Here is a 23,868-nt window from a genome sequence, read left to right as displayed (position 1 = left end):
TTTTCTTTGCAGATGTGCACTAGGAGACACCAATCCACCCTTTAACAACTCCATAATATAGCACCATGGCCATGGGAGGGAATGATAAAGACTGCTGTGATGAGTGCTAATTCTTGTGATATTGGAAGGCTCCTTAAATCAAAGCACTGAAACTGAGAAGTGAGGTGCATAACTGCAAGGTTTATTGATCATTCATTACTACATGAGCATAATTCTGCCCTGAGAGAACTCCACAAAGTCCCTGTATTTGTGGTATCAGGGCACCTACCAGTTGTTACCAAATAAAGGTGACAACTGTTTAGCACAATTGACAAAAAGAGAAAAAAAGAGTTAAACTTATAGGCTACTAGCTTTGCATATTTAATATACTTAACCTATACCTTGCTATTCTACTTTCAAACTAGTCTTAAGGCTAACAAGCAAGTGCTTCCCCCTGCTTAAAAGAGGAAGGAGATGAAACAAACAAGCAGACTGGTACAGCAAACCCCAGTATACCCATCTATGAAACAGCAGAGATAATAATTTAAAAGAATCCAGTTGCCAAAACTGTTATAAATCATAAACGGGTTGCTACTTGGATAAGTTCTGCAGGATTCTTGATTTTTAAAAGTAAGGATAAATTAGAAAAATAAACCTTTAGAGCAAGCTTTCACAGTTTGTTTGGGTTTTTTATAATACTTTTGTAAGTAGAATTATCTGCTTCAGAGACATTAAATCCATCAGTGGAAACTCTTGTACATTACCACATTGTGAACAATCTGACCTCCAACACTGGGAAATAATGAAAAATTAATGGATCCAGATGTGCCAATCCTGCCAATGGACAGATGTTCATTTTACACACCATTTAGAAATACTCAGTGCATTTGAATACATGATGATAAAATGTCTAAATAATAGGAAGAAATGGAATAGGGCTTAGAAAGTAAAATCCGCACTCTTCCAATATATGAAAATGCACAGAGACAGGCATGCAAAAGATTACTAAGAACACATCACATATGTGGCAGCACCTTTAATTCAGGAATTTCTAATAGGACAACTAGAAATTGCCACTATTAGGGACAAACCTAACAACTTAGTCCAAGTCATACCTAAAGATGCCAGCATAAAAGAATAAGTGACAAATAATGTCAAGAAACACAAAACATGCTCAAAAATCATCCCTCCGTTAGATATTTGACCAGCCTGAATATATTCCTCTGCCATTAATACCTATCTTTTATTCTCCTCTTGCTTCTGGAGCTCTTCTGCCTTCTTGGAGATTATTTTTTCTTCTATTATGCTTGTGCAACATGGCACTTACCCTTTAATGAAATACAGATAAAACTGTCCCTTGTCAAGCTGTGCTTGTCATGCCTAGAGAGGGTTTTACTACATCATAAAACCACAAAATGCCCCAGTATTTAAAAAAGATCTATCATTCTATCATTATGTCATCTAGGTTCTGGACACAGTTCTTTGCAATACAAGAATAGATCCCTGAGCAGAAAAGCAATGGAAAGAGCTGCTGCATTGCATATTCGTATGTATTTCGACCTTTTACATGAAGTACTGAATGTTGATCGCTTATTACTGGCTACAACTGCAGACAGTGATAGTTCTCATTTAACTGTTGCTGTAGGGTCTGGTTTTGAGACTGCACACCCTGCACAATTTTTACATGCCAGTTGGGTGGGGCCAACCTGACTATCCAGCAATTGCTACTTCACCCAGGATTCCTAACATCCTTTCATCTACATTTGCAGCCACCACCACCTCTCATCCTCATTGGGGAAGCTTTCAGTCTGCAAATGAGCATCTGTTTATGTGACACTGAACAATTTGTTACATTAGATTCTGAGAGCATTTTACTAAGAAGCTTATTTATGCTCGGTGCTTTGATAATTACTCTGGTGAACAAACTTCCAGGAGCAGAGAGAGAAAATGGAAGTTGATGGTGTTTGAATGTAATTTCAATGCTGACTACACAAAGCTCAACCTTTCAGTAGCAATTCTGCCTTTGTTACTTTGATTTTGCAAACAGTTGATAAAGGCAATTCTATTGACCAGGCAGATTTGATTAAAATACTGTATTAAAATGTTCTATGTGGCCCTCAGTTAATACCATCCTTCACCTGTAGGGTTCCTCTATCCCAGTCAGATAGTACAGATTCATCTTAGTAACTGAAATATAGACCAATTCCCTGTTATACCTTGTTTACTATCCATCTTGTCTCTCATGTTGATTGGTTCCAAGTACTTCAAAGAAAGAAGGTATAAGCAAGTTCTCAAAAAATCTCTCAGCTGCTAGGGCAAAGGAATACACATATCAGACCACAAATAACATGCACAGCTCCAACAGAGCCAATGATTGTCTTTGAGAGTAAAAAACAGGAGGAGCAATATTGTCATTCAAAGGGAAATAAACACAGTCTGATTTCAGTGGTTTGAGAGGGGTACTACTAAGACATTTCATTTTCAGCTCTAAGTGCAGGTTACAGGGGAAACGCCTTGTCTTGCTGTATACAATTTTCCTCCTTTGTAAAATGGAGTACATAACAAATATCTAAAAGCAGGGTATCTGCCCAGACAAGGTCATGTGCTTACGTTACCTCCATTATTAGTGCTACTGCCTTCAGATTTCAGATACCCCTTTACATAAAAAACAGAGCAGCAGAGAATTAATTCCCTGGTGCCTGGTACCTTTTACACTTTGACAGTAATGCAGAGTGAAAATAAAAAATTCTCAAGCCCCTTTCTCATTAGGCAGTGACTTAAATCTAAAACTGTCCAGCTGTCTACAACAGCATTATGTTCTCGAGCGGTAAAGAATCTGATCCTGCATCAAACAGAAGTGGTGCTTCTGTACAAAGAGTGCTGATATGCAAATTCTGTTGGGGGGGGAGGGGGGATTAGTAACTATTAACAACATCATCCTACAGCACAAGCCAATCATCAGCTCTCCTGTTGATAGACCTGGGAGCAAAAATACAGAAAAAACCTTGTACCAGAACAAGCAATTTAATAAGCTCCGAAGAAAAGCCTTGTATTTTCTGGTCTTTCAATTTCCTTTCCTTATCACACATGAAACCTGCAGCTCTCTGTGTCTGACCAGTGACTCTCTTTGGAAGCATCACCTCCACCTTGTTCACACTCCCTGCTGTACTCACCACATTGTGTGCACATTGCATTCTGTCTAATGCTTAAAGCTGACAAAAAGTAACTACTTCCAGCAATAAACTAAACAAGAGGAAAAGTACCCCTCCCTCCAAAAAATGGACATCAGAAGAGATGACTCACGAGCAGGCCTTGTTTATTAGAGTGCCCCCTTCTTTCTTTTTCTTTTGAAACTTACAGTTGTTGACAATAGCCCATAAAAGATGCAGAACTTCTACACCACCAGCTTCTTGTCTTTAGAGATAATCAGTCTATCACTGATGGACTCACGGCTCTGCTATCACTTGGTCCACACTGACAGGAAGCACAGGTAACTAGAATTGCAGTACGATTACAATTGCCTTGTCCAAGGTCACATACTGGCTTGTGCAGAGCTCGGAACAGGCTGACAAGAGGCTACCTAGTGGCTTATTTTGTTAGAGTGGAACTGCAGACCTGATTAAGACAGAAGAATAAGCAGTATGCCTATGTTATGTTACCACAGGGTAAGAGAAGATATGCATGGACAGTGGCCCAGTTTGCTGTCCTCACAGCCCTGAAAACAATCACTGCCATGAAGAGTACAATTCTATGCTTCTCACTTAACATTCATTAGGTCTTCAGTGGACATTAACTGCAAAGACTTATTTACACAGTTTATGGGGAATAACACAATGATTTATCAATCCCCAAAAGAAAAAAAAAGCCCAATTTCTCAGCTGAGATTAGAAGAGAAAAAGGAGGAAGGGGCAAATCCTTCGAGCATAAACAGATTGCACTATTTATACATGAAAATGTTTTCTGCATCTATAAACTTACCATGCCCAAGTACTTTAATTAATCGCAGCGGTTGCTATGGTAACCTTCCTAACTCAATTATAGATCTACAAAGAGGTGCAGTGTATTTATGACAGAGAAGCAGGTAACTCTTTTGCTGAAACTGAAGTAGAGAGCAGGTATCACAAATATAAAAACAGTATGCAGTCATTGTCAGAAGGTACACAAAGGATGTAATGGATTTTTGCTTAACCACATCTGACCCCCGAGGTCCCTACCAACTTAAATCATCCTATGATTCCACCCACTTTGTAGCCTCTTGAGAGATGATACAACATAGGAGCATCATCAACAGATTTGTGCCAAACTAACTGACTAAACAAAGCTGATTTCATTGGCTCCATCCTGAGCTGAGCAGAATGGCAACGTGACAGGTGAAGAGGAAAAAGATTTTGGTGAGAGAACTGTAGCTTTTGACAGGATGAGTGAACTCACAAGGGCCTCCAGCTACTGGGGAAGACAGCTTCCACACGAGGCTGAATGAACAGCATGACCTTAACAGGTAGAGCTCAACTACTTTGACCCTGAAGATAGCATTCTGCTCTGCTACAGATTTTCCCTCTGACACTACAAAACTCACAGTCTCTGTTGTTTATACCTCAGTTCCCCATCTGTAAAACCAGGACTGTACTTCCTGATTCCTACACAACTTAAAGAGACAAAAATTATTATCAGCTGCTCCAACTCAGAATGGATAAGGTCTGTTTTAAGGTTACTATCAGACTGATGGCTAGCTCTTTCTCCCACCAAGTACTATAGGAGTTACTATTCAGCTGCAGAGGCTGGGCACAAGAGAAGACTCAAAAGTCTCACAAAGACCTAATTACTTTCCTGCATCAGAGCAGACAAACAGCCTGCGTCACAATCAGTATTCTGCCTCCAGTAGTGATGTAGATGTTTCAAAAGTGGATGCAATGTTCTCTATTTGTGCCACAGCACTGAATGGTCAACAGAAAAGGAAAGGCAGGAAAAAAGAAGCGAGAATGAAAATGGCATTTCCTCTTAGCCTTATCACCTGAAATCTGAGGACTGATAACCTTCACATCTATTGTGAAAAATCATCTTGCCATGTGAACTGGGTTCTATTCTATTCCATACCTGCATTGCTCATACCTTCATTTCTCTGGCAACTTTTTCAGGAACAAACTCACATGACAAAGGAGACGCTACTTTCCCAGCTCATGTGTCTCTCATCCGTTGTCCTAGACGTGACTTTTAGTCACTGTGGCAAGGTATTTTTTTGCCCCTCTACAGATCCTGTCACTTACATTAAGCGTCCTTTTCTCCCATTTTAGATTAAATGCCTTGTTAGATATTTCTAAAGGTGTCTTTAGTGAGACACAGTGATATTTCTTACCCCCTGTGCCCCCATCCTTCAAGGTCACAGACAGAGACTTCAGCTTGTTTCTTAAAGGTTAAATGCAAGTTCCAGAAGAGCAACTTGAACTTTGGAGAGCTAAAGCAGGAAAAAATCAAAACCTTCAGAGAATACAATGTTGTTATGTGAGAAGTAGTGAATATGAATGATAAAACTGGCAGTTGGAGAAGCTGGACAGAAAACTGCGGCTCCCTTTCTGAACAACAACTTTATCTGTCTCTGCAAACCAACTGCTACTTTTTCATATATTTTTTTTCAAGCCCGTCCTGCTCTGAAGAACGCCTGCAGAGCAGGAAGTTGCCAGAGGCTTTTTATTTCAGCAAAGCCCCCCACCAGCTGTGGCTGCACTCTCTGAAGGATATACAATGTTAACTCTTCAGAGATGGGCATTTTCCAGTCTGTCAGGCAAATGGATGCTTACTCAAAGTCAGAGTGTTCAGAGGTTGAACAAATTTTGCTCTCCTCTTCAACAGGCACTTTAAATCATAAATTCCTGCTCAGCTTTCTACACCCATGTTACTCTCTTAGGGCTGAAATTAGCCCAGTTCAAAGGATCTTATCCTTTAGAAAGTATTTTTGCTTTTTTTTTTCATTCTCTACCCTTTTTTTGCACCCATCATGTTTAGCACTGGTCCTTTCAATTTACTGGCCTTATGACAGATAACTGCATGAATTTATATAGGTTGCATACATACTGGAATTCATACTAGGTGATATTATAATCTCTGCTGGCCTTCAACTCATTCAGCCAAACAACTGTTATAGCACACAGCCTAGCTGTGCAACACCTATACTTCAAGACTTTGCAGGAAAATCTGAATCTCAATCCAGATTCAGAAAATCAGAATCTCAGTCCAATGCATTGATCCTGTGTGTATTGTGATCACTGACAGTAATTTGTCGATTTTGCATCGACTTCTCTTGTCAGGATCTTGCAGTATTTCACAGTTATAAAACACACAGAATATTAGAAATACCAGCGTATAAATGGGTGCTGGGCAGCCAACTCTTTGTTCTAGCATACCTGACCTGCAAAACTGCTGTTCCAGTTAGGACTGGACTGTTTGGACCCATATTCTCAGGGCACAAAACCTTGCACATGGAAACCACCTGAAAAACTACTTTCATTTTGAGTCTCACAGCTGAAAGCGTGTTTTCCCCAAGCACAGACTGCTAGTATTAGGTCACCCTAGTTCATGTTCCTCCGCTTTGAGGAAATCCCATCTGTAGTCCCATTATATTATAGATGGATCTGCCACACTCGTGCAAATGCCCTGTCAAATGAGAGCCTGGAACGACAAAAATGACAAGCTTCTACTGTTAAATCATTAAGGAAACAACAGGCTTTATAGTGAAAAATTGGCCAACCAGCTCTAAGTAATGTAGTATTGTAAGTGGGCTACAGTAAGTTTAGGCTGGGTTTATATACATCCAGAATTTTCTTCAGTCTATCAAAGGTCCATCTTTAAAAGTATTTTTTTGTTCTTTGGCTTTTGTACTCATACAGTTCTGGTAATTGGACGTGATTTTTACCTTGGCCGCATTTGTGGAAGCAGGGTCTGAGAGGGAATTAATCCATGCCTCACTAGCATAGTAGCAGTCTCTAAGGGTCTGGATTATCGGGGTTAGTTTAGCAGCTAGCTCCGCTATAGCACATTATACATGACTGGACATCTCTGAGGGCCAGAAAGCACTGCTGAGGAATTCCAAAAACATCTTACTGGAAAAACACAGCAAGAGAAAGGCATTCTGTTTTCTTCATCACGGTATGGTTTAAGCAATTAAAGACACAGAGCAAACCTGTTGTAGGTGTCAACTATGGTGTTCAGTTATTTTTGCAAGTTCAGGGATGACTACAGATTTACAACTTTTTTATTAAACTGTATGAGAGTTCTCCTTATCAGCAAATGGATGACTACATTACAATCACCAATGAAAAGAGTTGTAGACACTGGGACCTTTCTATATATATTTTATATATAAGAAAATGGTAGATCAGACACTTCCATTTCCAGTGCTCATTATTCAAGAGCAAGGGAGATCAGTGGACCAGAAACAAAGAAAACTTTAAAAATCTAGGAAATGTTCTGTGCTATTTGCTGAGAAGCACTAATCAGATACCTGAATTCTAAAGAGATAAAAAAGCAAACCCAAGCTACTTAACACATGCACAATGAGAAAATTCTAACTTTACACTGATTTAAGAAAAGAAAAATTGATCTTGCTTCAAGGCATAAATTGACTTCTAATGGATTAGGATTTTTCCTGCAAGCAGGTCTTAATTAAAAAGTGCACAAAACCACTTTGCAACATAATTGTTAGTGGTAGCCACTATTGGAGAGGTTATTAAATTAAAGTACTACCAGACTTGATAGCGCTATATGGCCATTCCCATGCACTAAAGAAATAAGTTTTACACATCCAGAGTGTAAATCGATTACAGTAACCAGTTGCTATCCTACTCAGAAAAAAAAATCTGGACAAAACCCACCTAACTACCCTCTACATCTATTCCCCATGGAAACCGGTATTCTCAGAACTAGCTATAACTATGCAGTTCATAGAATTATACAAATAATAAGGAATGAAGGGATGCAGGACATTCATAATGGTAGTAGCTGTAAGGCTTGGTTTGGAACCAAACCCAGATATTCATGTGATTTAAGAGCGATCCTTACCATTCAACACTATGGCTATGGATTTAACAAGTGACATACAAGCAGTGCACTGAGAAGCCCAAACACAATCATTTCTGCTATTCACAGTTTATCTTTCCAGACTTCCTCTCTTCCTATTGCTCTGGTTCTTCTCCCAAGGGAGATTAGATGTGGAAAACAGCAGGCTGACCTTTAACACTGCTCTAACACTTCACCTTCTTCAAGTCCTTTACAAAACAGCTAATTAAACGTATTGTTCCCCCAGTAAAATACCGAAAGCGCTATTCCTAGCACTGGAGATCCAATTCTCCTCCTAATTGCATCCTGTACAGCACATTCTAACAGCTCAGACTAAATCAGCACTGCTTCACTGAAGCAAAAGGAGTTTTGCCAACTGACACCAGCTGAGGTCATGGCTATATTGGGTCAAAGGCATTTCTTGTAAGTATGTACAAAATGATTAGGACTATTACTATATGAAGTAGTGAACACCTTTCATACTTTAACAGGAAACTTGGAGAAGCAAATATAGAGATACTGAAAATCCAGTTAATGCCACTAAGAAAAGGTCATATAGGAAGAGTTGAGATCACAGCCCATGTCAGGATTATCCCTCTTCCATCTCCATTTCAGTTCTGTTTTTTAAAAAAGCAAGGACTGTGGAAACTTGAAGCTTAATACTTGATGTAAGCAGATGCTCATCTACATCAACAACACTGCCTTTAGAGTATCAATCTTTGAATACAAACCTCTACGTGAAGCTAACACTTGACCCCACACTTTTATTTAGCAAAGAATTATAGGCACAGCACCATCTGCAGATTTGAATAGGTTCTGTGAAGGGATTTTAAGCAAAGTCAGTAAACAGCTATGCAGAAATTGTCTCAAACTCAGGTAAAACAAAAGCATGTGTTGGTAAGATCCTGTAACAAATGCTAATAACCGGGAGAGTATTTGCCCTGTATGAGTTGACCTTATTATGTACGAACAGTTCATCTATAATGCATTTTACTCAAGTTCTTCCTGTTCTAATGAATTAACTGCACTCTAGTGGACTGCCACTGAGAACTTGGTTGGGAAAATAGCTCCAATAAAAATCACATCAATAATAACACCTCCAAACCATTTAACAATCCGGAAATGCTTAAACAATGATTTTCTTTCCCTTCTCTTGTCAGAAAGTGTTCAGAGGATATAAACATTCCATGATAATCTTTTGTAAATTGAGTGCAAGCAATGCTCTTTTTTTAAGTAAAAAAAAAAAAAACAAATAAATCAATAAATAAAGAAGAAAAACAGGCCCACAATGGGATGCAATTTCTTCTTCAGGCTTAGAACATGGTGTCCTTACACCACTTAATTACTCCACCAGAGTAAATTCTCTCATAATGGTTGCTGACAAAAGATGACATTTGCATTACAAATCTTTTCAAAACTTTTGAGAGGTACTCAGATTTCTTAAAGGTAATGCTAAGCTGGTATTTAGATGATACTATCTAAAATGATAGCACTGTCTAATTGTTTTCATGAGATCACCCAGTGAGATGCTAATGTATTATTTATATTACTGGATGGGCAAACTGTTGTGCTAAGTGCTGTATGAATACATAACTGTGACATTCCTTGTCCTAGGTAAGCTGTAAAGACCTCAAGTGCAGAAAGCATTTAAAACATGCTTAATGTTAAAAGCATATTTTAAAACTTGCTGAAGTCAGTCTTCCTTTTGTAAAACATATTAATCACCCATCATACAGGCTACATAGCATCCGAGAGAACTAGAAGCTCCTACATATTTTGCTGGCTATTAACTGCTGTAATGTATTTATACGTTGCCCACGATACAATAGCTGTTCTAGTATATATATATATATGCACCACAAAGGGGGGGGGGGGGGGGGTGGGGAAACTTAGCCCACTAAATTAAGTATTGCTAAAAGAATCGCTATAATTATTCAAACAATGGGCTAACATTCATATTCTTACAAAAAGAGGACAATGGCCAGTTTGTGAATCGGAAGTTGTCTCTTCTAAAAGACAGGGCATGTCAACAGACATGCTACCAAAAAACCTACACTTGGGAAAACTTTTTAACACTTAATTCCTCTTGCATGTGCTGTTATATTTCGGAAAGCATATGTGGTTCCTATTCCTTTTAAAAGAGTGGAACTGTGCTAATATGAAAAGATAGGAGAGAAGAATCAGACCAAAGTAGTTCAAGAAATTCAACAAAGTTTACCCAAATATAAAGTTAAAGCAAACAGTTTGATGATTATGCAACAAGTGTTGAAATGACAACAATTTTATTGGTTTCCCTGTGCCAGCTGACTGTGCCATTATTTTAAGGATCACTTATTCTTCGACAAATCGTTTTCCTCCTTCCTTCTGACTTGATTTTCACTGCACAGTGGAAGATTGTAAAATGCCCCAGTTTCATCTTTCACAAGTAATCAGTTAGCATGGGTATTTTTTCCACCAGAGCGGTTTCTCATTTTTATGTATAGCATTTTCCTATATCACCCATAACCACAAGCCATGACAGGCAAGAGTGAAACCTGACCATGGGGGGAGGAGGGGGAAGGGGCAATGGAAGGGTGGTGGGGAATTGATCTGTGGTCAAGCCACAGTGACACATAGTAAACAATGAATCAAAAGACATAAACAAGGCTTTATCTTGAATCACTAAACACTTCAGAATGTTCTCTTTTGTGCTCAAATCTTTAATTACCTTTTTAAAAAGTTCATAATTTAGTCTAATTCTTTATCATTTTCTTAAAGTTAAGATTTTTTTTGGTTTAAAAGTGAATTGCTAGAACACCACTGAAAAACTAAATAATTTTTCTCTTAGAAATGACCTGAAGTCATTCAAATGTTTTTTGTACTTGTTTTTAAACAAGTACAGCTTTGCTGCTGCAAAGCAATACATTTCAGTTGTAACCCAGTAAGCCTCTTCCAGCCTGCGGAATAAAGATTGCACTAGGAAGAAATACGAAAACTCCATCTTGCACTTTGTTTTCATAGCAAGGTTACTCTGAAGTGTTGTACTGTAATGAGGTACGAGCAGCACAACAATCATGGCTAGGCAAACCAAACATGACATCCTTTGCATCATATGCCATATAGTTCATACACAGCCTCATACATTAGAAACTGTTCTTACAAAGTGAATGAATGCTAAGCAATGATGAAGAAGGTCGGAGAACTTTCTCCGCACACTCTTCGTACAAGCAGGGTAGCATGCAAAATCAGCTTTACCCAGGCTTCTAGAAGGATGCTGCACCTATCTCGCTGCCCTGTTTATAAAAAGCACCCCCATTGCCCCAATCTGTGCATTAGATGTATGCTGCTCTGCATATGTCTGCACAGTTTTTACCAGTTCTAGTTCTTTACAATTGCAAAGTGGTATCATGCTTAGCAGCATCAGTCTTTCTCTTTGGAGTTTTAAGATAAGCTCTTCCTTCTCGCCTCTGGCAATGTGTGGTCTAATTAGATGTTATACAAGGAAAAAGCATTTCAGAGGTGCTATGAAATTGTAAAAAAACAACCCAGTAACTGTGCATTTAGGCAGAGACCCAAAAGCTTTACTGACTTGTATTTGGTCCTCGAAGATGGATGAATTGCACGAGACTGCCAATTTCTGAAGTGCCATGAAGCTTGCAGGATTGGGCTGAGACCTCCTCCCACTGTCCACCTGCTACTTCATTTGCTTCCTGTGCAGTGGAGAAATCAGGAGGGGTTCTGGGTGGGCTTACTGGGGAGTAGCTTTTTAAGGCATCAGACAACAAAACAATGTATTGGCAAGGCACGCCACCATGGGCTGTACAGTAACCAAACCATGCCTGTATGGACAATAACATCAGTAACCAGCTGTTCAGGATTTCCTGTCCAAATTTGGGGAATATGTGGGTTCTCACCAGCAGTCATATAATACCTGCACAAAAGAACACTTTCCTCAGAGCGCTAGCACTGAAGAAACGCAATGAACCTGATGATTGTGGCTCCTTACCACGACTTACTCTCATTCAGTTTCATCCAGATCGATGCAGTGAAAGAGCAAGCAATAAAGCAAGGATCATCATTAGTTACTAAAAAGAACTAAATGCAATGCATAAACCAGCAAGGATGGGGGAGGAAGAGCAACTGGTGAATAAACTTGGCAAGAACAGACATGGATTTCATAGTTATTCCTCATCTTTCTCACACACACACCCACCCCAAAGCTGGGTGATTACAGAAACAGATGTAGAGCTCTAGAAAGCCAATGAATCAATACACAGTTAAATTACACAACCCATAAAAATCAATGGAACCACAAGATATAACACTAGGATATAAAAATCCTGCAAACAATAAATAAAGCAAAGCCATATTTAGGGACTGTCTTGATATCTATGTCTAAAGTAGAGCTTGGGCACATTGTCAGCACGGTAGCAAATTACTATAAAAAAATAAAATCTTACAAACAATTTAGCTGTCCAGATCTCACATGTTTCCATTTTCCCCTTATATGCCAAATACCCCCAAATTTAGAGCCATTTCCTTTATATACCTTAAGAGTTTCTGAATGTAGCACACGCACCTTATTCCTTTTCCCCAGAAATGCCTCTGTAGCATAACTACCATTTCCCTTAGGATCAGTATTTGAGAGGACTGGATATGTCTGGCAATCAAATCAGACCACACTCAAAAGATGCATGCACTTTCAACTGTAACATCTCAAATATTTCAGAAATATTATTTTAAATTCTGCTTTTTTTTTTCATTTGTTTCCATCTCTTTTTCAAGACAAATGGAGAGAAAAGAGAACCACAGTCAAATTAATGTATTTTTATAGAATGCATTGATTCTACTGTTCGCTCATACCGTTTCCGGAAACCAAAATTGGACCCTACGGCCTTAAGGGGCTCAATTTCCTCTTCACTGATTCAACTGTAACAGTTTACTTAACTGTGTCTCTAAGCATCTCTGCGGTCACATTGATCGCAGTGGGACAACTTATTTCCACACACATTCTTGTCTACCTGTCAGTGCTACTATAGAAGCCATGAGTTTCCTACATGGCATTTGAAAAGATTTTATGATGTTGCTGTTGTTGTTCTTCGAAGCTAATACTCAGATCCTAAATCCTAAATACAAGTAAAAATTCAATAAAGGCAACAGGGTGCATATGCACATCACGTCATCTGGATGAGGAGATGCATTCATCATGTGGCAAGAGTGAGCACTGGTATACGCACAGAAATGGACTGGGACTCATATTAAAGGCTAGTGGGGTGTTTTCACTCTCTCTGCTCTCTCTTCTCTCAAAACCAAGCCTAAACGACAATGCTCCAGCCTATGCCCTGAAGATACTGTGATACATATGACACCTGGATGTCAAGCACCTGGCGCTAAGCATTCAGCCACTTTTCCTCATGCATTGTCATCACAGCAAAAATGAGGCCTGAAAAAACACATTAACAAAATGTTAGAGAAGTGAACAGAATTTTAGTAAATGCCATCCAGAATTTGAATGCTGGTCAGTGATACCAATCTGTTCTGCGCCTGCCACAGTAATGGCTGGTTCCTCAACAAAACTGCTTCAACAGCATTGCTGGTCCAGCTCAGAGAATTCACAATTAAATGACTAATGCCTTTCTCATCACTGACATTCACAAGACATCGCAGCAGACAAAAGAAAAAAGCTCAAAAGCATGACCTAGACACCTTCCCATTCTCAAACTGACCATAGCTGTCCACTCCACAGAGAATAGCGAACTGGAGATTCAGGGTTCTTGGATACTTCTTCCCAGCTCAGCTGCGAGACTTCAGATTAAAGCAATGTCAGATTATCTTTTTCCTACATCTCTACAAAAGATGCTCATTTCACAACGCGTTCAGAGACCTCTAGAATGCCAACTGTGTTGCCAGAAGAGAAAAGGCATGGTAATTTCAGACAATTCTGGTTCAGCCCCCCAAGAAGTGCTGCACAGTGTGACAAACACTCTTCTAGCACATGGCAGTGGCTATGCAGCCCCATTCTGTAACAAGAAAGTAGCAGAAGAGGATCCCAATTTTCTTTGGCTCCTAAGACCTAGGCCAGTAAACATTTTGTATAATACAAAACTGGAGAGCTAAAGATTAGTAATATTGATTGGCCCCGATGCTTACATTCAGCTCCTGGCAATCTTTCTACTCCTTCCGGAAAGGTTCCCGTTGTGTATATTGCATATGCACATACGTACTCCTATATTCAGACTTGCGCCCTTCATGAACACAACAGAAATTCGGGATCCTTTTCTCATTATCATTTCATAAGTTGCAGGATTTAAAGCTTGTTTGTGTTACAGCTGCTGATGTTAAAGTAACACTTACCCTGAAGCTTTCATAAATTTTTCAGAACTGCTATTATTTTTAACCTACTGCCAGAGGCAAATCTAGCAGAACACAGCTCCAAGAGGTCATCTATTTCCTCCTAGTAAGCAAACTCAATTTCCTTATCAGGGCAATAAATATTACCACCAATAATGTTAAGTGCAAAACAGTTCCCACTTCCGTTGCCACCGTGGTAGAGCATTGTTTCAATGATGATTTAGTCAAAACTGCACTTGCCCCTACCAATCTCAATTTTTAAGGAAAAAGGAATTACAGTAAAATTAAACAGCTTCCCATTCAACAGTGGGCATTTTTAAAAATCCATTCTAGGTTAACACCTTCTATTCTTGCTATGAGCTAAACTCAAATCCTCAAAATTCATCATTTAATTCAAATTGGTCTACAGGAATAGTAGGTTATTTTGAAAGTTGTAACATAAGATCATTAAAACATACAAAAGACTTCATCTGTTGGGGGAAAAAGTATGTATATAAAGGAGGGGGAAAGAGGAGATCTCAAACATAGGAAAATGACAGTATTTTCTACCTTAACCTCTTCAGCTATAGTTGCTAAGTAACCATGACACACCACTGTGTATTCTCTGCAGTGTCTGGTCTACAGCCTGACAGTTTGATTAATTCTTCTGAGTACCAAACCTGCATGGTGAATATTTTAAATACTTAAGCACTGGAGGCGGGGAGGGAAGACCATCTATGATTTATAAACGAAGTTTTATTACTAGGCTGCCATATTTAGATGGGAAACCAAAATCCTCTTCCAACAGAGGAAGGTGATATATGGAGTGGTTTCTTCCTCTAACATTTTTGCCTCACATACCCATAAACACATTTCTCCATCCTCAAAAGCATGCATGTTTGATTATGGATCCTGTGTATGAATGTTTGTAAAGAAATAGTAAAAGAAAAGAAACTTTATATTGTCATTGCATTGTTCTCTAAGTGTCTACATTTCTACATGAGGAAGTTCAAAAAAATCAACGAATATTACTGTGTCAGTGTGCACGTAAAACAAAACTCTCTGGATCTTACCTGTTTATACCAACTCTAGCTTCAAGATTTCCACACTTCATATTTCAGCTGATCAGGAGATTAATTAATACAGATTTTAAAAATCATTTTACCTCTAAGTTTCAAGCATTTATGAAATTATGCCTGCCTTCCCCACTCCTCTGCATTTTTTCAGGTTGTTTTGGGAAACATAGAGGGAGAAAAAGTGCAATACTAGCTTAGAGAAGCTTTTTTAATTGCAAGTGTATTACCGTGCAAACCATCTCTACAGCAACTGCTTGAAAGACAGCCAGTGCTGGGGTGAGATATCACAGAAAGACACAGCCATATACAGAATCACGTAGCAAGAAGAAACCTCTGCCCATCTAAAAATGCAGGGGAGATTTACAAAGCCAGAAATTAACTGTTTTCAAAACAGAGTTCAAGCAGGGCACTGGGACCAAAGCAGGTATCTTTGCTTGATCTTCAACAAAGGAGACTCCCAAGTTGCACTCTTTGGATGACTAACAGCACACACAACTGCCACAGGTTACAAGGTGTTTGCTCTTCTCCTTTGTTGCCAGTGGTTCTATCCAACTTGAGGTAGACAGAGCAGTAATAAAATACTCTCTTATTACTCCACTATTTAAAGAAATTATGAATGGAAAGAAAAGATGTTCAAAAAACTTTTTGCTAACTAATGCAGGCAATACTAAAGAACTATTTGAGAACCCCCACCTCATATTTTCCAAAGAAACCATCATGTTTCTCCTGAGCCACTGACCTTCTGTGTAGTAATAAAAACTGAATTCCCTTTGTGTTTCCATCGTAATGTAATTGTGTCATGCTTGCTAAGTACAATTTGACTTGATTGACTAATTAGGCACTGCAGATTACCAGTCCTTGAGCAATCAATCTGTCTGGTCCCGTAAAATATTTCCTCTTTTAACTCTAAGGAGCCTTTATAGAGACTAGAGTGTATCCTCCACCAGTACAAAATGCTTTGCTAATATAGGACTCAAAATGTATCATGGGATTTGCTAAAAATAGGCAGAGATCTTTATGCATTCTTACTAGCAATGTTCTCTGGTAGAAAGATAATATTCCTGCTAGGATGCTTCCTGGAAATGCTTTGTCCTGTCTTTTGCTCCAGCAATTATCCTACTCTGTTGCCTCAGACGTGTCCTATAAATATTGACAAAATTAAAACCACTGGATTAAAATGTAATCAAAACTATATTTTTGGTCTATTCATATTGTATTTTGACTCTCTATCAGAAAAAACTTAATACTATCCTGCTGAAAGGAGAAAAGTCTAGTGCATATGTAACTATAGCTAGAAATCTACCCCTTGGTATTACAGAAGACCCAGAAGCAGAAACACTGTCTCTATCAGAGACTGTTCATTAACAGAACAATATAAATAGAGAGAGCTAATATTATGTGTCTTAGCTACAAACTAATACATCTGGTATCAAGTAGCATTTCCTGACTATACCAGATCTCAATCCTGAAAGAAATCTCAACCAAATAACCAGAGCCCTCCTGCAGCTAGGCTTTTACAGAGTCTGCAGATTTCCCCTTCAAGTGCACGCACACGGTTACATGTTCCTCTCCCAGGACTGCACTCTTATCAGCTGCAGTCACTTTGCTGCTCAGAGCTGGCACCTCTTGTGTATGGTCATGCCTTCTCCTCCAGGAGCTTCCAGAGGGAGAGAAACGAAAATGAAATTAAACCCTTAGGAAGACCTTTGAACCCCAATTTAAATAAAATATTCTCTAATGCCTTACATCTATATGTACTCTTCACATACACAAAGAGAATGAGGAGCTTCTATAAATGCAACTATAAAAATTATAATGTACAGGAGCCCTTGGAAGTAGGCAAACTTAAATGTAGCTGGGTTTATGACCTACTGACAAACTTTTAATTGTGCTAGAGGACAGGCTTCCACTCCATCACATCTTTGTAGTTCTATGCTCAGGCTTGTACTAGTTTCCACTCCCTACCACACATGTTTACAGAGAATTCTTGTTTTGCTGGGCAAGAACTGAGCATTTATTCATATTACATTCATTGTTAAAATGTAGGAGAGTCCTAGTGGCTTGAGTATTCCTTTTTTTTTGTTTGTGCTCATTTTATCCTATTCTCAAAAAGATTCCTTCTGATCCAGCAGCTAGTCAATGTATCATAGAACATGCTACCCAGAACCATTCTTCAAGTCATTTTTGCTTAGCCCTTCATTTTTCCCTTGTGGCTGCGTGATGGTGTTTTGGTGTTTGTTTTTTTTTTCTGTCTCCCTCTGCAGCTCTTTTTTGTTACTGTTTATTGCAAGGGGTATTGCTCTGGTTTAGAGCATTGATTTTCTGAGCATAACTCAATCCTGCATCTGTGGGATGCTTACTAACTGTAAGAGGTACTTCTGCTCATTTTGATTGATTTCTCAGGACAAAAAAACCCCAAGCAATGAAACTCTACTGAGGAACGGCTGAGTTCTGCCACGCAAAAGAACCTTACAAAGTAATTCATGACTATACACAGAAAGAAACAACAGTTTAGTATCAGTAGGTTATTGTTTTGTAGCAAAACGAATAAACTAACGGTGAGAACTTCTTAGGGACATTTTAATTCAGAGTATTCTCACTACAGTGTTTTTAAATCATATTTGCCCCCAAAATGGAAGAATGATACCTACTTTGGTCAAGCTTATTTTCTTCCATCTGATCACTGGGGTGTAAGATTATGATGACTACTTTGAAAGTTGCTGCACAGATGCTATTGATACGATTTACTTCTGCTAGTTGCAGACTGCAAGACCTGCAATAGAATCTCAGATGGACTATCTTGGATGTTCTTGAAATTAATCCGGATTAAAGTGCAGCTTTCTGCCACAGAACACAGTTCTCCATAGCCAGTTCTCTGTAGCAAAATTAGTCATTCTTTGTGGTTTTACCCTAGACAAAGACATCTGATTTGGTTTTTATACATCAAGGTGTAAACATTAAAGTGAGTTTTCAGAAGGAAAAGAAGCTTTTATTTTAATCAATAAACCTTCTGTAAAGTTGCTTTTATTTTATCAACTAAACATGTAATGCCTCTTTTTTACTTGTGTGTTACTGGCAGTAAGAACTTTCTTGCCAATTTCTAGTGAAGAGCCTTTATTAAACTGCAGCTTAGGAACCTTTTTATGAACTAAGTTAAAAACTGAATTCTAGCTGTACTGTAACTTTTTGCTCATTACATGCTTTGCAAGCAACCTTGCATTCCAGTTTTTACTTCTACTAGCTCTGCTTTGCATTTTGTAAACATTCCTCCTGCATTACTTCATGCTTCAGCTTCAAATCCATCTCCAAAATTGAGTGCTTCAAACTTTGTTCCTTATTATTGAAAAGAATACTTTTCATTTATGTCACTTTTCAACAGAACACCTCAAGTCACTTTGCAAACACTGAACTACACAGCAGCTGTCCAAGATTATTACCAATTTTCCCAAGACTAATAAACCAAGTTTAAAGGGTTGGTATGTCCTACACAGCAAGGGTTAGAACGCAAATTTTCTTTCCTATGTTTTATTTGTATACAATCCTCAATCACAAATCAAAATTCCATTACGCTTGGTGGCACACAAACACAAATTAAAACCAGGCAACTACTGTTTCTCCACTCCCGAAGCTGAATCATAGAATGGTTTGGGTTGGAAGGGACCTTAAAGATCATCTAGTTCCAACTCCCCTGCCATGGGCAGGGACACCTTCCACTAGACCAGGTTGCTCAAAGCCCCATCCAACCTGACCTTGAACGCTGCCAGGGATGGGGCACCCACAACCTCCCTGGGCAACCTGTTCCAGGGCCTCACCACCCTCACTGTGAAGAACTTCTTCCTTCTTCTAATCTAAATCTACACTCTTTCAGTTTAAAGCCATTACCCCTTGTCCTATCACTACATGCCCCCATAAAAAGTCCCCCTCCGGCTTTCTTGTAGGCCTCCTTTAGGTACTAGAAGGCTGGCTCTAAGGTCTCCCCGGAGCCTTCTATTCTCCAGACTGAACAACCCCAACTCTCTCAGCCCGTCTTCATAGAAGAGGTGCTCCAGCCCTCTGATCATCTTCGTGGCCCTCCTCTGGACTCGCTCCAACAGGTCCATGCCCTTCTTACGCTGGGGGCTCCAGAGCTGGATGGAGTACTCCAGGTGGGGTCTCACAAGAGCAGAGTAGAGGGGCAGAATCACCCCCTTTAACCCGCTGGTCACGCTTCTTTTGATGCAGCCCAGAATACAATTGGCTTTCTAGGCTGCAAGCGCACACTACTGGGTCATGTTGAGCTTCTTGTCACCCAACACCCCGAAGTCCTCCTCAGAGCTGCTCTCAATCTGCTCACTGCCCAGCCTGTATCTGTGCTTGGGATTGCCCTGACCCACCTGAAATATTATGCAAACATTCACAACACAACTGCAGAAAGGGATAGGGATGTGTGGGCACATGCACTAATAGTGTTTAATTACAATGAAACAGTTTTAAGATTTAGTAATCCTTAACTTCAGCCTCTTGAGTTAAAGACACTTTACTCAATGAACAAGTATGCAAAGCCCTGTAAAGGATTTGATACAGGAAGTATTTGAGCTTTATCAACGAATTCTGAAAATAACTTTCCAGTGTACTGCAATTTCAGTCCAGTTATAGTGTCAAGTGTTTAACTTTTGTCCGTTAACTTACTGAGCAGAACACTTCATGCTTTTGTGTTGCCTGGTTTTGATCAAAGCATGACTTTGCTTGCTTCTGTAACTGCATGCTAAATTATTAATAACTTACTGGCTTCACTATGGCTTAACACAACAGAGCTGATGACATTTATGACAAGCGACATGTTTAAATGCATGTAACTTTGAGTTCTTCTTTCCTCTTTAAAGGGATTGTGATGAAGGCATCTGTTGCGCCAGGCAAAGAATTACTTTAGCATGACATGATCAAAAGGTGTGGAAGAACACAAAGCCAGAGTCTAGAAGTCTCCAAGGAAGAATACAATTAATAGCTTCATAGGCAGATTGATCTCCTGATCATTGTTAGCGGCCTACTCCAAAGAAACAGCAATGTTACAGATATCGTATGATCTTTACTTGTTCGTGTAAAACATATGGTAAGAGCAGCTGAGGTGATGTTATTCACCTTTCCTCAATCTTTTCTCTCTGGCACCTTCAGTACTAGTGCTGCAGCTGAGCCGGTTATGGGCAGTTCATCTCTGTAACCTCTCATTTCTCTCCGTCAAACTTCAGACATAATATACTTCACAGCCACCTAAAAATCTTCTTTCTAGGCTAAAAATTGACCTTAGGGCTTGCTTTATTGTATAATTAGAATGAATGAATGAATACTTCTGTATATTCTACTGTGCTTGCTCCCCCTCAACACATGCTTCGCAGCAATTTTCATAATGTGAAGGTACTTTGCAATTAAGGTGGAAGCGAGTGGATCTGAATGATTACTCTATAGTAAACATTTCTTTTTCATTGACTTTTTGGCACAATGTGCTTCCCTGTCCTCTCCAGTTGAGGTCTGATCTCCCTCCACAGCTAGCAGGAGGTCATCTATCAGCACTACAAAAGCTATCGCTTATACTGCGAGCCATTTCAAACTTTGTTTATGAGACTGGCATAAATTAAGCATTGCTAAAGTACTTTGTCACCTTCTTTCAGTGGTTATTAACACTTTTATAAGTGGCATGCTACGTGCTTGTAACAATTGTATTATGTTATGTCTTTATAATGTTTTACACTCCCATATACTGAGAAATTACAGGCTTGTTTCAATGAGGACCATGGTGTATTCATGAGGTGCTAACACAGCCACAAGAGCTTTCAGTGGCTCAGACTGAGAGAAGAGCAAGCACAAGTCATTCCATGAATTGCCATATAGACAAATTCTGTGATTGTATATTGAATCCTTTTATTATTTATTTAGATCCTCTCCTTGGTCTACAGAGAATGCACAAACTTACAAGGAGGACTTACAATTCCCTAACACTAAAGGGAAATGACATGCATCAGTCCCCTGGTTTAGGCTAAGCCATGAAGTTTGGATCCCTATTACTATTTATATTTGTGGGCATCCTGGATATACTCCATCTTTACTCAGATTACTCCAAAACACTTGAACGAATTTGGTTGAATATTACATTTTATTACCAGACCTTCTCTCTTATCTACATTATTCACTAACCTTGATGAAATTGCTCCATGCTTGAGCATATTAATGAGAATCAAATTCAACCCCATAGTTATATTATTTATCTTGAGGGATGGACAAAGAATTTTGCGTTGAAAGACCAAAAACTAATCCAAAATCAAGAAATCATATTCATACTACATTTTCATTCTTTCCTCAGTGTTTGCTCTTAAACAAAAATCTGGCATTAAAAAAATTTTTTTTTTTTTAAATGCTCCCGACCAGTCTATTTTTCACCTAGATTAGCATTAATTCTTCAAGCAATTTGTAAGCAAATCTTCTCTTTGGTTCTTAAGTTAATGAGTACGCATCTATCCATAGTGCCTGTTTTGTCCAGAATTAAAATGAGAAAGTTGAAAAAAACCCTATACTTCCACCTACATGTTGTGAAGTGTTTACAGATAATAGTAACACTATCAAAATAATCATAGGAAACAGACACAGAAACAATAAGAGATCCTTGTTTGGGAAGTTCTGTCAGGGTTATGTACCTAATGAAACAGAACCTTCCCCCTTCACTGTCCCATCACATTTCCAAAACATCTTAGTCATGCTTCTATCTACTAAGCCAGTAGTGCTTCATAGCTGCAGCCAAGATTCTCTGTTCTGCATTAAATGGAGGGGGTTTTTTCCCTGTAACAACCTCCTACCTGACAAGCTGCTTAGTCGTCTGCCTTTTAATTATGCTTTTGAATATATGTATTGAAATCCTCACCAGTTTGATTTATCAAGTACATCACCAGTAAACAGAAATTTCACTGTAAATTTCAAATACATAAGGTGGGGATTATCAAATTGTAGTTTTATTCCAAGAAATTGACAAGATCAGTGATGAATGCTATTCATGCTGGAGTATCGTGGTAACACGCTCCTCTGATTAATGAGGTGACAGTTTTATGCTGTGAAATAGCAAAAAGACTTGACAAGACTCACAGTTTTGCTCATTGACTCTAACAGCTGGAATGATGTTTCCTAACATTCTCTCAAGGTTTGTCAGTAATATAGTGTCCTTGTCACAATCTTCTCTGAATGGGTTCTCACACTGGCGCAAGCAGCAGCAAGGTGAACTCCAGCAAAGCAACAAAAAGCAGAACTGAAAATATGATCAGCCAACAGAATGCATCTTCTCACCAACACCATCAGTTGAGCTACTATTGCTTTAGGTCACAGTGCATGTTTGTCTTTATTTGCTTGATATAAAGCAGGGTATAAGCAAGCAACTGTACTGTACATTTAAAAATGTAAAAATTTAGAAGTGTACAGTACAGGGAAACAAACTTTTTTGTCTGTAAGAGATTGTGCATCAGAGTATGTTCCTATCATGATTTCTAGCAGGTTTTCACATCTTATACAGTGGATTTCAATCCCAGATTGGCATAAGACTTCTATATAATTTTTTAAGTTTAAGCCTAATAAACAGTATGCTAGTACATATACATTTGAATTACACCTCTCTTCTCAGCAGCATAGATTCAAATATGTTCTAAAACAGATGTTGATTCTCTCCAGTTTTAAACCAAAATGCAAGTCAACTTGAAACAAAACAGGGGGACTCAGTGGAAAGACTGAACACAACTATCAAGATGGTAATGCAAGTGCTCTGTGACAAAGCACTATGTATAGCAAGGTATGCAAAAGAATACGTGCATGCAACAAAGACATGCTTGAACCCCAAGGAGTTCTATATGGAAATTGCTAGGGGAAATTATTTGTCCTATGTTTCTTAAAGTTTAGATTAGATGATCATAATTGCATTAAAGTCTATGTAAGCTGTAAATGTCAGGAGACCCGCTACTTTAAGGAACATATCTGCTTCTGTATCTTCTCACCCATATTTTTTGCTTCTGATGTCATGAATACTCAACATCAACATTGAGGGGAAAGCAAACACATATAAATTAAAAAAAAAACCCTCTGGGAAAATACTGATTAACATTCCTTCAAGTCAGCGATACTGGAAATGGCTGGGACTTTTGCTGCTGGTCTGCACAGGAAATAAGAGCAACAGCTTCTTGGTAGCCAGGCTTCCCCATAAAACAGTTCAACATAAACGATTCTTCACCACTCTGAAGTCTGTCAAATGCCAGGCATGAGTACAAAATGCTACTAAAGCAATACAAAAGAAAAAAAAAAGACATCACTGTATTATATTTTAAACTTCCCTTATAAGGAATAAACAGGCATAAAAATTTACAGGGGGATGGGGGGGTGGGAAGGTTCAATCAGTTTTTGAGTGCAGAGAAGCATCTGAAACATCACATTTCCTTTGCAGACATGACAA

The sequence above is a fragment of the Buteo buteo genome, chromosome 12 (assembly GCF_964188355.1).
Source record: "Buteo buteo chromosome 12, bButBut1.hap1.1, whole genome shotgun sequence".
Lineage (NCBI taxonomy): Eukaryota > Metazoa > Chordata > Aves > Accipitriformes > Accipitridae > Buteo > Buteo buteo.
Note: the sequence above shows the minus strand (reverse complement) of the source record.